Consider the following 14,957-nt stretch of genomic DNA (forward strand, 5'->3'; position numbering starts at 1 on the left):
TGAAATGCAATTCATCAAGCTGTGATGGTCAAGTGATGTAAACCTGTGAAAAGCAGAAAAGCCAAAAAATGTGGGACTGGGGCTGTCTGCATATATTTGGACATGCACCCTGGGGCTGTGAAGTCACAGAGTTTAAATACATCCTTCCTTTTAAAGTCACTTTGTGCCTATGACCAGACAGCAAGGAGTGCACAGAATGTGTGACTGTGTCCAAAGGCAGAAGTAGGAATAACTTGTATAACTGTATCCATATAAAGAAAGAAAGGGTTGGTTTTGTTTTGGTTTTGTTTTTGTTTTTTGTTTTTTGTTTTTTTTAATTTGTATCTTATTCTAATGAATCATGTTGGGTTGGAGGGTTTTTTTCAATTTTCATTAAAAACTACCTATGATATCCTTACTGATGGTTCTGTTGATGAAAACATAAGGAAAGGGGAAAGGTGAAACTGTGCTGCCAGTTTTACAGCACTGCTATTTTTTAATTCCACTGCTCTGCTGTGAGGTAGCTGTAGAGGATCTGGCTCACAGATTAAAGTATGTTTTTTCTTGTGTCATCTTTTCATAAGAATTCGCTCCCCAGATAGATTTACTTGTACATAAAATGTACTTGGAGAGATAATTGCAACAGCAAAATGGGTTAGGAGCATGAAGAATAAATAGAGATTTCACCTGAGATATAATGTTAAAATGGACAAGAAAGTAATGGATTACTGAAGAACAGAGGAAGTAAAAGAGCTGGCCTTATTCCTACTCTTATTTAAGAAGTAGAAGAAATTTGCCAATTTTTATATAAGGGCTGTTAAGTACACTATAGATTTGCTGTAGTAAAGGTGACAAAATATTTTCTACACCTTTTCCCCCCCGACTCTGATATATCTTTGCCAAAATAATGAAGAAAGAATTGTTGTAAATGATAGAGATGGAGTTACAGAAACAAAGGGCCAAATTAAAGCAAATATTAATCCCCATCTTGCCTAATTTATTCCATATCTTTCAATAAATTTGAAATTCTAATCGACTAGATCTCTGGTCAAAGTTTTGAAAATGCATTTTTACTTTATATTTTAATGTCAGCTCTGTCTAAAGGTTTTTTAGGCTGCAATTTGTTGTTCATTCACTGGCTATCCCTGTAACTTTTCAGATGGTTGTCAATACTAAACAAGGGAGACTAAGTTGGACTGTATAGAGTGGAGTCATGATTCTTGGTGGTTTTTGGAGCAAGTTTCTTCTGCCTAAAATAAGCTGTATTCAAAACACTATAACTCTGTGCTTGCTCTTACAATTTGATTTATTTTTTTTAATATTTAAAAAAGAACTATTGCAAATGACCAGCCTTTATCTGTGTGGCTGTGTATGTACCTGTATGTAGAGATAGAGAGATGTAATTAACAGTATTAATTATAAAGCTATATGGAATAAAATGAAAACCTAATTAAGTTGTCATGTAACTTTCTTCCTGCAAAACCTCTATGAAATCCCATGGGCTTGCTTGGAAGTCTCTTTGGGTACAAATGTTCAGCTGTGCAGGTCAAATTTCTTGGCCGGAGTTATCTAATGAGATGACACAGTTGCTTAGATAAAGTCATCTTTAGATTAAAAAAGAGAAATTAAAAACCCCAAATCCTTAGTTTAACTTTAAGTGTATGATGACTTTTCCCTTTGCATTTGAAATCTCATTATTATATTCACTTTTTTCTCATGTCTTCTTCTTTCTTTCCCTTTCTGGTAGTGACCACATCTGTGAGCTAGCTGCATAAGCAGCACTCGTTATTTGCTTATTCAAGTATTGCAGGATATTCAATTTCAGATTTGTGAATTAAGGACAGACAAGATGCCTCCCAGTTCTCCAGGTGATGCTTAAAACAGCACAGAATTTTATAGTTCACTGGTTAAGACACCTTTCTGAGGTTAAGCTAATGACATTTTTTATACCTTATTAGCTATCTGATGGTGCACTAACAAAAATATATTAAACTTTATTTAAAAAAAAAAAAGATAACTAATGCAATCACATGAGACGTCAGTTAATACTGAAAGCTGCAAGCAGTATTGCAAAGCTGCACTCTAAGTTTGAATGTAATATATTACAAAAAAAATGGAATGTTTATGATCCAGGGTTCCTGTAATTTTCTTTAAGTGTTTTTTTTTCATTTTCTTTTTCATCTGTTGTATCATGAATGGGTTAAAAAACAGAATATGTATTCCCAGCCCTGATTCCTTGTCCTCAGTAAGGAAATCAAATATAGATAGGAGAAAAAAAAAATAAACCCAAACCTCAAAGAATTACATCAGTTAGAAACTAACAGCTATTCTGGTGTTTTTGGAATACCAGGGAGCAAGAGGATAAATGACCCAAAATTTTATCTTGTGAGATCCATCTCTGTTGATCTGCTTTAGTCTGACTGCATCATTTCCTTAGCACAAGTCCTAAGTGATGTAAATATTTTTTCTCTTAGTTAGAGGTGTCTATTTATCTTGTATTAGCACCTAAGGGTTCAAGATTTACTGCTGTGTCATGTTCTGTACAGTTATCCTACAAAAGCATAGAAAGAAAAGCATTTCTGTTCTGCAGAGCTTCCAATTTAGATACCATGTGAGGTAATTGATATTTCAAAGTAAGGACGGAAGAGTAAGTTGGGAGTTAATTCTGGGGAAAAAAAAAAAGGAAATTCAATCTGGGGCAATAGCATGTCATGTGCTTTATACCTTTGAGGTGTTCGCAGGTCTAAAAAGGGTGCAAAGCAACACCTGCAGCCCCATCTTGATACTGAGCAAAACAGAAAGAGGAATCGTCAGTATGGTTGTATGCATTAAAAAAAATGGTGCTGCTGTTCCCCTTCATATTATTCAGATAGTCCATTTTACCATCCAGCCTTCAGCGCTGATACTGCTGACGATAGTAGCTATAAAATGGCAAACCCATAAAATATACTCAGAAAGGAGCTTGCTGAGATAAATGAGGGAGTTGATGCCAGAAATCTACGAGCCAAAACAGTTATTTTGGCACAAAATTTTGAACAGATAGAAGTGAAGACATATGGCATTTAGGCCACAGGGGTGGAAACTGCAGCAGCTGAGACACACAAGAATGAAGACTTGGATGAACACTCATTTTTCTTCTCCTTCTGGGCAGCTCAAGTGCCTGAAGAACCTTCAAGATCCAGATTATAATGCATGAGATTATATGGATGGACAGCTAAAAAAAGATGACAAATTGTATAACTCAGTTGGAGAAAAGTTAAGGTTTTGCTGAATCTGAGCCTAAACAGAAAGATATCTGGGGAAAGAAAAGTGAGAGGGCTCTGTTCGAATTGTGCTGACGTTGGAGGAGACCTGGGCTCTCCAAGAGAGCAAGAAAACATTAGAAAATAAGGCCAAGTTAGGTACAGAGAAAAGAAGGAATTCACCTGAACTTTCCTTTAGGAAATATTGCATTAATAAAATATAAAGTGTGTGTCTACTCTATAGTTTCAAGATTTTCCCCAATGTCCCTTGTTGCCATGGTGATGAGAGCCTAAGGACTGAAAAATAGTTTGTTGAAATTTAAAATTCTACTCTGTAATACTAAATGTGGGTTTTGCCTGAAGTGTGGAGACTCTTTGGGTCAGAAGAAGAGCAGCTTTTGCTTTCAGAAAGAGTTTGACAGTGTCAGGAGAAGTATTGTCACTGCTAGTTACAAACAGCTAAATTCAGTGGATATCTTCTTTCTTCCTGAGAGGAGAAATTGTAAGAAAAGAGAGTGGAGTTGGTGAGGTTCACCTCCTTTTCTCAAACTGAAATGCTCTGACACACGGAGCAGTGTCAACTAGGCAGGAAAAAACACACTTCAAGCTAAGAACTGCAGCAAAATGCTCCCTCATCCATGTGGGATCTGTTCCCGCTGCGTGCAAATTACATAATCCCACGCATCGCAGGGCTGCGAGCAGCAGGAAAAGAAAAGGGATTGTTGAGTGGGGATAAAACCCTGCCCTCACATTTGTATGACCAGCACAAAGCCAGAAAACCTGTTTCTGAAGCCATGAGTATGCATCTTCTGATATTTTCTAAAAATATGCCCAGAAAGCTTGCTGCTTTGAAAGAAAAGTGCAGTTCAGGAAATTTCAAAAGGGGAAAAATAATACTGTTGCATTTGCTGCTACTCCTCTGTTTCCTTCATTTTCTCAATATATTACTGAAAATTGAAAACAAGCTTATGATATGTACATCAAAAGAAAACTTTGCCTGTGATGGATGACTGCAGGACAAGGTCAATAGCGGAAGTGATTTAAGCATTTACTGTTGCATTATTCCACTGCAAAATCTGCAAGGCAAAAACACACTAATAAATACTGAGCCACATTATTCTGCTTATGCCCCTCTGTTTGTAAGAAGAAATCTTTCTGGAAATTCCAAATTTGACATTCTTTCCACCACTTCTCTTGGCTATAATTTCATGTTTGCTTGAAAGATGTTTAAGTGCTTACAGGTATTTAGGAGTAACCAAACCGTTCTTTGAGCTTTGAAACAGAACAAAATGTAGATTATTAAATCTCAGAAAAAAATTAAAATAATTTGCATTGTATTACCTTAATACTTGTATAAGAAAAATAGTATACATTTTTTCATTGTTTAAAAAAAATTACTCCCAAGTTGAAGTAAAAGAGCTTACATAAAACGATTGGCTGAACAAATTGATAGTAACAATAACAAATACTAGCAAAGCATGCTCTCTTTGGGACAGTAGCACTGCCATGAGGAGATATAAAAACATGTAAAGAAGGAAGAAGAAGTGGCAGGAACAAAGGGAAAGATGTAAAATAAAATCTCATTTACGCATTTCATAGCTATAGCTACCTCCTCAAGTGAAGCAAAGGAGGAGAGGTGGTACAAACAATATTTTCCTGATGAAATATTATTGCCTCAGGAAGAGAGTCTTGATGTAGCACAAGCTCCCTATAGTGTACATTTTTATTCTACAGCCTGTATGCTATAGCACAGTGCTCATCATAATTGCACTAAAAGGTTTTGGTTTCCTGGAGTGACCCAACACGTCTTGGCAGAAATCACACGGGCAAGTGGGTCCAGGCAGCATCATCTGTGGCCCTTCCCATGTTCCCAGAGTACAGCCCTTCCCTGGACAGGAGTGGCCATGGAGCATAAATTGTTTGGTTCCATAGGTCTGGACCCATAACAGTTCATAGGAACCCCCTAAAACTGTTAATTCCCTAGAAATCAAATCTGCCAACTTAGGAATTCTTTGCCCTATTGTTTCAGCAATCCAAAAATTATTGCATCACTGTGAAATTCCTTTAATAAAGATTTCATAAATATTTAATGCATATTAGGCCTTAAATAGAAAATATTTATAAGGAATAAATGGTGTTCAATTAAGACACATAACTTCCAGTAACTCCTCTTTTTTATTTAGGGAATTTCTTGTTAGCAGACCATTCTTCTTGGGGCTGCTGCTTCAATAGTGCTTCATTCTTGGCCTTGTCATTTAAGTTCCTCATTTAATTTAAATATATAAACTTCTATCAGTTTAATGTCTTAGTTTCTCATTGTTTTAAATGAAAATGAAAAAATCTATCTCTTTGTATACCACTGATTATTTGAGACATTTAAGCAGCTTTGAAGACATCTTTTTACTAAACTTGTTCTGTGTTCTTCCATCACATAAAGGGGAAAAGACAATAAGAAAATAAACTTTCTTGAACTGATTCTTGAATCTGTAAGAAATATGATGATCAATGATAAAATTTTGCTTTGCCAATGCATCTCTAGGTTTTGAGGTTTTGCTTTCCTCTAATTTAACCCAGCCCACCAATTTCAGTGGTTTTTTGGTTTTTTGGTTTTTTTTTTCTTTAATTAGGTCTCTGCTTTCACTGTTTATGGCACAGATTGCTCTTGTGATAAGTTACAGGGTTTAAAAGACCTTTGCTTTTTCACAGTTGTGGCTACTGTTGTTGGGTTATATGAAACTCTCCATTTCTGGCAGTAGGAGCATTGTATCTCAGCAGTGCCTGCTGCCTCCAAGAGGGAAGCCTTGGTTTAAGTCCAGTAAAAGCAAAAGAAAGGTTGGTGTTAACTTCCTTGACACTCAGGTCAGAAACTGTGAGAACACCACATCTGTTTGCCCACAGAGTGCTCAGAAAGTCCTGTCATAGAGGCTGGTTGCAGTTTTTAATCTACATCCATTCAGAGCTTTAATAAATCAAGTCTGAAAGGCAGAAACTACCTCCTGTTCAAAGAAGTACTGAAATGATCAACTTCAGTCAAGTAATCTTGTACTAGATCAGAATTCCTCAGGGAAATATTTACATCTTACCAGTTTACTCAGAGGAACAGCTCTGGGGATCTGGAGATATCCTCTGCATATATATTTTAATTTTTTTTTTTTTTTTAACTGCAGGAAACAGTGCTGCCAGAGCTGAAGCTAGTGATTTAATCATAGGATTGCTAGAGGCTGCAGTACCCTATCTGCTCAGAAATCAATATCTGTACTCTCAGTTATATTAGAGAAATGTTTACTTCTTTACCTGACCAAGATATTAATTTCTATATGCTTTGTTTCTGATTTTTTTTTTTTTTTAGTTAATGATTTGTGGGGAAAGTAGCCTAATTTATTTTGAAATCCTTTAATACTGCACAATTTTCCCGTTATTGACTGGTTATTTTGTGTGGATATATAGCACCATTCACATGCATCAAGATGCTCTGCAAAGGATTTGGAATGCTGTGTATGTAGGAAGTGATGCTCTTTGCTAAAACACAGTCATCAGCAGGGCAGGGTGTAGTAGCAACCTTTGTGTTGCTGGTGCTACTGATTTCAGCTCAGGAGGTGAATAGGAGAACTCAGCTGGTGCATCAGGAGAATTTAAGCAGGTGAAATGCAATTAGCTGTGTTGGAATATGATCAGGATACCGGTGCTAAACCCCAGCCTGATGAAAAGCACTGTGGGATTCTTAATGGCCACGAGTCAGAGAATGTTTTATTTCTCATCCCGAGGACAAAACCTCTATTAGCAGAGTGCCTCCTGCCACTCACTGCAATGTTGGTTTAATATGGACCCATAGAGAACAGTGTCACCTCCTGTGACAAGTCACCATTGCCACATCTGCTCCCGGCAGGGGAGGAGGACACGGTGGCGAGAGGAAAGTGCAGATATTTGCTGGCTGTCACTCAGGACACAAGGCTGAGTGGGATGGCAGGGGCTGCTCTGGTGTGATTTTGGTAATGGCTAAACATATTTCCTGGTGGGAGCCATCCCCAGAGGATTCCCATCCACAGGCTTCGTTTGCTTAATGAGAACAGATAAGATCGCGGCTCAAGGTGCTTGGTTACAAAAAGCACATTAAACATGTCAGGGCAGGTGATTCTCCCACTATAAAAATTGACAGTGTGGGATTAGCTGGTGCTGCGTTGGAAATCTATTAACATTTGAAGCAGTTTGAATTAGAAGTCTTGATGGAATTACAATTACTTTCCTTCTCCTCCGTGAATTTTGCTGCTATCTTTGTGTACCTTGTAATGAGAATACTTATAAACCAAGGAAGATGTTTTCCAAAGTCTCATGTGGAGCCATTTTTCTCTGTCAGATTTACAAGCCTGTATGGATAAGGGTGCATGAGAAAATGGACAGAGGAAAGTAAAGCCAGTGGATTTCTGCTTATCAAGTCTGACAGCACACTCCAAAGCGTGGAAGGGGGTAAGTGAGGAGGCATAAAGGTCACAGCCTTGGGAAAAGGCAGGCATTGGTGGTGGTCAGAACTACCCAGGACATGGGTAAGAGTATCCTGCTTTCTGCACACTCAGTGCAGGGTGATGCAGGTAGAATAAAAAGAGAAGGCATCATCTCAGTCAGGAAGTTGGATTCATGTAACATTTTCTGACTGGGATTCTGTTTCCTTTTGTGTTCAAGCTGACAGACGGGAATTAACAATGTGTGCTAGTGCAAGGATATTGAGGATATGCAATGATTTCCTCATAACTGCATCTAAAAAGTGAGGAACCCGCAATCTTCTTCACTCCTCTGGTGACTCCTAGACAGTTTTATAGCAGAAAAGTGGGAAAAAAAAAATACTAGTCATGATTTTAACTTGATGTGACTGGAGTGGTGCCAAAATTAGTGCAGCATGAGAGGAGGTGAAGGCAGAAAAACAGGAGGTAGACAAGTGAAGCCACCTGACTAGGGAGTTTAGGATGGAAACCTGGGGAGACTTTTGAAATACACATTGGCCTACTGGACAGCCACAGAAACAAAAAAAGAGAGAAAATAATGACTAACATAATCTAGGGGAAAAGAGAGTGGCCTATCAAGAACGTAGAGAAGGATTTGTCAAAGGAGGTCATGTGGTGATCTGTAGATAAGTTATGAGCAGGAAGAAAGCCAGAAGGACCTGAGAACTGGTCTCAGGATTTTAATGTGGAAACAGTGAAATAAAATCCACATCATGAAAAAATGTTGCCTGTTGCATGGACACAGATATGCTATTGCATATTTTTCCCTGGATGAGTGTTTGCTTTAAGTTAATGGGGACAAAAGAGAGGTGACCATCACACATGAGCTGCAAGAAAGAGAAACACTATTAGATGATTATGCATTATTTATGAAAACAGCATTTTTTTCTCATACTGTATTTTGGATCTCTTCTAGAAACTCAGAGACATCTTAGATTTCATTATCATCAGTCCTACTGTTTATTTTTTTAACTTCAGAATATTTTAGCTCAAAATGTGAAGCTCTTGACCTCTGTGTGTCTCAAATAACTCACCTTTGGGTTTAATTTATATCTTGATCCTTACACAGGTACAGTACCTATATACTCAAGTACATCTCTCTTTTGAATAATCTCTGTCTTCTGCTGATGGAACATTTCAAAATATTCCAAATTATTTTTGTCTTCTATGTCTCGACCTTCATCTATGGATGTGAAAATATCACTTTACATTATCTACTCACCAGAATGTATTTCAGTCCTTCACCTGGCACAGCCATCTTTGAGTCATGCCAGCAAAATAATCATTTTTTAATCTCAATATACAAGCTCATCAGCAGACCCATTTCCATTAGGACTCTTTGTGGCCTCTGGTCAGCTTGTAGACCTTATCTCTGGCAGGCAGCATGACATTTCATGCACTTTTCACCCCTTCTCCAGCAATGTCCAGGTTGTCTGTATTTCCTATTCCTTTAGATCCTTCAGGTAAACATTCCTGTAAAAAAAAAAGGTTCTATCAGATGCTCATTTGAGGGTACCCACTGTATATATATCACATCTGAATTCAGTTATTTTGGTTCATATATGCAAAAAATATATTAATCCCTTTATCTAAGTAACAGTTCATCTGCTGATAATGTCTGCAGTTTTAAAGCTCTTGAAGTTCATTGCTTAAGGGTTATATTTCCTTTAGTTGATTAAGAAGAAAATAATCTATGAGATCAAAATATAGGATTAACTTTTCCTGAATATAGCACAGGTATGACAGAGGAGAACTTTTAAATTTCTGAAGCTCAAATGTATCCTAATTATGAGGGAAAAAATCTAATATCATTGTTGACAGTCTATCCAAAGTGCTTAGGGAACTAATATTTACTAATCACTAACAATCTGGGTTTCCAAATATCATAGGTTTTGATTTTTTTTCATCCATCAATAACTTCAATTTGATATTAGAAAAAATATAGATGGTAATCCAGTTCTGAAAACACTTTTTTCCATTAAAAGCAATAATTCCATTGTATCACATGGAATTATTAAATTTATGTTGATATTTTAATATACATTTGAATTTCTACAAGGAATAAATTTTTTTTTTTATTAATTTAGGCAATGTACCACTAGAAATTTTTAAAAAATGCTGTAGCCCACAAAGGTCATATTGTCAAATATCCTGTAATGTATTTTATTGTGTCTTCTAACAAAAAAAGTAATTAAAAGAGTTCATGAAACAGGAGCAAATCAGATAGAGACACTTCCTAAAATCTGTAATGGTAGTAAGTCTCACTGTTAACTCCAATACAGAACATTTGAGGAAAAATGGAAAAGAATTATGCTTTAGCTTATAATAAAATCCAGAGCAGAAAGGAAATATCAGACAGGTATCACATTTTAAGTAACAAGTGAACAAGTCAATATTTGCATTACATAATCAAAATTGACTTAACTACCTTCTATGTACAAGTTTGGGGAAATAAATATCTCAAAATTTGGATCAAAGAAAATATTCCTCATTCATTTTAATCATGAATGATCTTGGAAACTAGCTGTACTTATTTAAAGAGATGTTCCTTTCAATGTATCGTTTTTGGTATGAAATTATTTCTAGGCTTTTTTTTTCTTAATAATTCTTTTAATATCGTGAGTAAAAACACCTTAATAATATTGGGTAAACTAAAATAAGTAGAATTTTGAGACATCTCTGTCTCCACTAGAGGTTATAAATAGATTGAATGTTTCCAAGCATGGATGAATGGAGCAAATGTTTTATCAACTAGGTCAATATCACTTGCTGTATGTAAAATCATCAACATGTGAAAGGAGAGCAATATTTTCAGGCAATATTTTTTTTCCCTAAGCTTTTTTTCCCCTACAGAGCACCTTGCAGGCCTGTAATACCGATGTATACCAAAAAGATCCTCTACTTATTCATCTGAACATCTGTCAGGCAATTTGCAAGCCATTTTCTGTTCCTGGATTTTCTTGATGCCTGCAGTAGAGGGATCCCCAGAAGATGATGCTGCCATGTGCAGCTCTGTCCATACAGACTGGAAGATACACCTGGTAAACTCACTTGTAAAAATTGGATAACTCTGGTAAAAATAGAAGAACCAGGATGCTGAAAATGAATGCACAGGTGATGCTTTGGAGGGTGTGTGGTCACTGGTCTATTACATTTTTTCTCTCTTTTGAACTCTTTCATAATGGAATGACTGAGTTAGTCCAGAGCATCTTACAACTGCTCTTGCTTTCCTCCAATGGCTGAGTCATTTTCTCATGTTTTAGTAACTATCTGACCTTTATGTTCCTTGATCAGTAAAAAAATCATTCTCCTGGCCAGTCTTCATGTGAGATTGTCAGGAGGCAAAAAGCCCCGATTTGCATTAATGAGGCTGACAAGCAACACAGGCAGCAGAAAAGGAATTTATTTGCTTCCATCCATTGCCCTTGCAGTATGAGAGCAGGTGTCTGCTCTTTTAGGCTATTGAGACCTTCTCTGGGCAGCTCTTTGGTCAAATGTCAGGTTGTATTTAAGGACTCTGTGGCTCAAACTTTAACTTCTGTTGCAGTCTGCGATTCTGGCCACAGGGAAATTTCATTTGCTAGTTCCTTCCCAGACAACATGAAGACATCTTGACTTTCTTGCCCTGGGAATGCAATAATTTTCACTACATATCACAGTGAGTGAGTCCATTTCCCCAACAATAAGATGAGCAAAGGACACTTTCTATTACAAAGACCTATACCAACTTCATCGCATAAGAGGTTTGAGCAGAAGAAACAAAAAATTATTTCCCCCTCCCTCCAAAATCTTAAAGAAGGAGACAGAATTCCAGATTGCTGAGGACCTACCTTGTATATAGAGTTCAGGAAGGAGTGGGAAAATAATTAAGAGAACTGCAAGAACTTAATATATAAGAAATACTTTCTTATTCTTGTAGACTGTAATTGCAGTCTACATATATATATATATATATATATATATATACACAGAGCATGTATAACCTAAGTGCATGCCCATATCAATACATGATACATATAAAGTAATATACATCTATGTAGATAGGCTGTATGATATGTTTTATATATATGTAGTTATGATTACATTAAGAAATAATAAAGGAGAGATGCTTTATAATTAATAATTTATTACTTGTGGTGCTTATCACTTTTCATGCCAAAATGTCTTGCACAATATCTAAACACAGACAAAGGGTCAAATTCCTTTCCTGGGAATTGCATATTCTAGACCAATCCATATCTTCTAATGTTGGCCTAGAGCTAGGGAAATTCTCTTCTTTGCTCCTGTCAATGGCAAAACTCCCACTTCAGTGGGATGAGAGCTTACACCAAAATGTTATGTGGTACATGGCACCTACCTGGTGAGACTAAAGCAGGAGCTGTAGCACTTCATTCCCTCCCCTGTGTTCATGCAATACAAAAATAACCTTATGGCATGTCACCTTCAGGCTGAGGGCTTTGCAAGCAAGGAAACATGAAGATTTCAGCCTTTTTGAGCATGAAGTTGGAGGATATGTCATGTTCTTTTTCTTCACTTTAAAGCTTGCTAAAGTGAATAACCTCCATGCTTCAAGATCTGCTGCCTTTGCTGGCAAGGAGAGTGTGATGGCTTATAGCTGATGTGCAGTGTGGTTATAGCATGATTGCATACCTAGATTTAGGTGAAGAAAATAACTGTGCTCAGGAGCCACTTGACATTTTGTTTTGCCTTTTTTCTTTATCCTTGTTCAACAAATGTTTGTGTGTTCTTGCTTACCTCCCACCACCTGCCGTTCCTCTTTTAGAGATTAAAATGAGGAATTTTTTGTTCTGGAAATATACTAGTTTTTGAAAGGAATGTTATGTATGGAGGGAATTATGTATTCCAGTGTCATTTATGTGGATAATTTGGAACATGTATTGTGAAAATGTTTGTATTTGCAGGACTTGCATTCTGAAGCTATTGAGAGGTGCCAGGAAGAATGCACTTCTGTTCCTCCCGCTCTTACAGAGTCCTTGTGTGATGCTAATCAGAGCAAATTTATAGAGAGCATAGTAAATAAAGCCTGAACAAAGGGATGTATCCTCAGAAGAAGTAAAGAAAGTATTGACTAGTTGTTACTAAGAGTAAAGTGTCTATTGTGTGCTCTGAATGGCACTAGCATTGTAGGGAAAAGGAAAATCACAGGATTAAAGCCAGCCTGTAAGCACAGCCACAGCATACCTTAAAGTTTCCATTTATAGTTCCTAAGGCAACTTCAAATGACATTTTTCTAGGTTGGTTTTGGTTTGGTGGAGCTTTTTGATTTGGGGCGATCTTCTTGCTCATTTTTTTTTGTTTGTTTGTTTTGGTTTTTTTTAGTTGTTTGTTTGTTTGTTTTAAAGTTTGATTTTGAAACCTTTATATTCTTTAAAAGGAGAATTTTTGCTTTCACTCACTGTAATTGTGTCTGTGCTGATTCATAAGTACACTTTCTGACAATAACAGCTAGCCTTACAGATCTTTGAAGAAAACTTGGCAAAGAGACCTAAGGTTAATGCCTGGTATGAAGCTGTTATTCCCAGCCTCACAGAACACACAAAATTACTGACCTGCCTGAATAAGAAAATTGCTATTTTATCATGGGTTGATTTGCTGTCTGGATAGATCTCTTTAGCTTTAGAACTTTCTGTTTAAGTAATCCTGGAGCAATTTGTTTTGTTTCTAGCTGAGCCTGAGCGGTAAATGTGTAGGATAAAAAATTTATGCAGAGAAATGAGACATTTGAAAGTCATAGTGGATCAAAAATGGCTACCTTACTAAATTACCAGAGGCTGGGGGTTACTTTGAAAGGTTGCAAAGAGTAAGGAAGAGATACCAAAAAAAAGTTTAATTACATATGTTGAAATACTATATAAATGAAAATTGCACAATGAAATTGTTTACTACAGCAATTCAGATTTGTTCACAGCTGGTGTATAAATACAATATAAATGTTTATACTATTTGGCTATATATATTAACAAATAATATAATTGTTTTTCCCTCAATTTATTAGAAGATAAAGAATGAACAAGTGACATGGAATAGGCAATGTAATCACAAAGGCTATGGAAAGACTCTCTGCCTTCTTTGGTTCACTCTTTACTGTGGCAAGATTGGCTTTCATGCCCCTGACTGTCCAGTGTCAGTCCCTGTAAATGTAGGCTAATAATGGTAGAGGAGGACCAGGAAAGGTATAGCTTAAGGAAAACGGGAGAAGCATAAACCTATGGGACTGGAAATGGTCAAGGATGATGAGGGAAAAATCTGAAGTCATTGCAAGGCTTCTTCCTGTCATCTTGGAGAGGCTGTGGCCATTTGAGAATGTCACAAATTATCAGAAAATGGCAAATCAATCTACACTCATTTAAAGCAAGGGTAAATATTCATATAATTACAGGCCAGTCAGTCCACTTTTGGCCTTGAATAAGGCCTATGGAGCAAATTATTCTGATTTGCTGTTTGTAGGGATACAAAATACCCACGACATGTTGGCTTATTATCTACTTTGCCTTCTCTAAGGGAAAGTTTAGTCTTACAAACCTTTGATTGCCTTTGGAGATTACACGAATGGCTTGGTGGATGAGGAGAAAGCACAGGATGTTGTTTATTCTGATGGCAGCAGAGCTTTGGGCATGGTCTCTCATAGTAGTATTTCTGCAGCCAAAGTGGTAAAAATAGGCTGGACAGATGGAAAACTTGCTAGGCTGCCAAATATGATCAGTGGTGTGGAGTCCAACTGGCATGTGATTATTAGTGGCATTCCTCAACAGCTGATACAGGGGCAAATACTGATTAATGTCTCTATTAATGAGCAGAGTGGTGGAAATGATGATAAATCCTCATCAAGTTTACAGATGACACCAGTGCTGGGACCAACAAATAAGTTGGAGAGAAGGACTGTCTTTCAGAGATAATTCAATAACCCCAAGAAATGGGCTGACAGAAATGTCATGGAGCTCAATAGTGGCAGACTGAAGAACATAAGGCTAGGGGAAGATCTAAATGTCACTTTCAACTTCTTAAAAAGGATTTATAGAGAAGATGGAGCTAGACTTCTGTCAGAGTTTCACAGCAAAAGGGCAAGAGGCAGTGAAGAGAGGCTGCAGGAAGGAAAAATGTAATTAGATCTAAGATAAAAAATTCCTTGCTGTGAGGATGGTTGAACACCAGACCGGGCTGCCCAGAGAGTTTTGGATTCTCCATTTCCAGAGACAGCTAAATTTAAATTATCCCTACA

Source organism: Anomalospiza imberbis, chromosome 2 (genome assembly GCF_031753505.1).
Source record: "Anomalospiza imberbis isolate Cuckoo-Finch-1a 21T00152 chromosome 2, ASM3175350v1, whole genome shotgun sequence".
Taxonomy (NCBI): Eukaryota; Metazoa; Chordata; class Aves; order Passeriformes; family Viduidae; genus Anomalospiza; species Anomalospiza imberbis.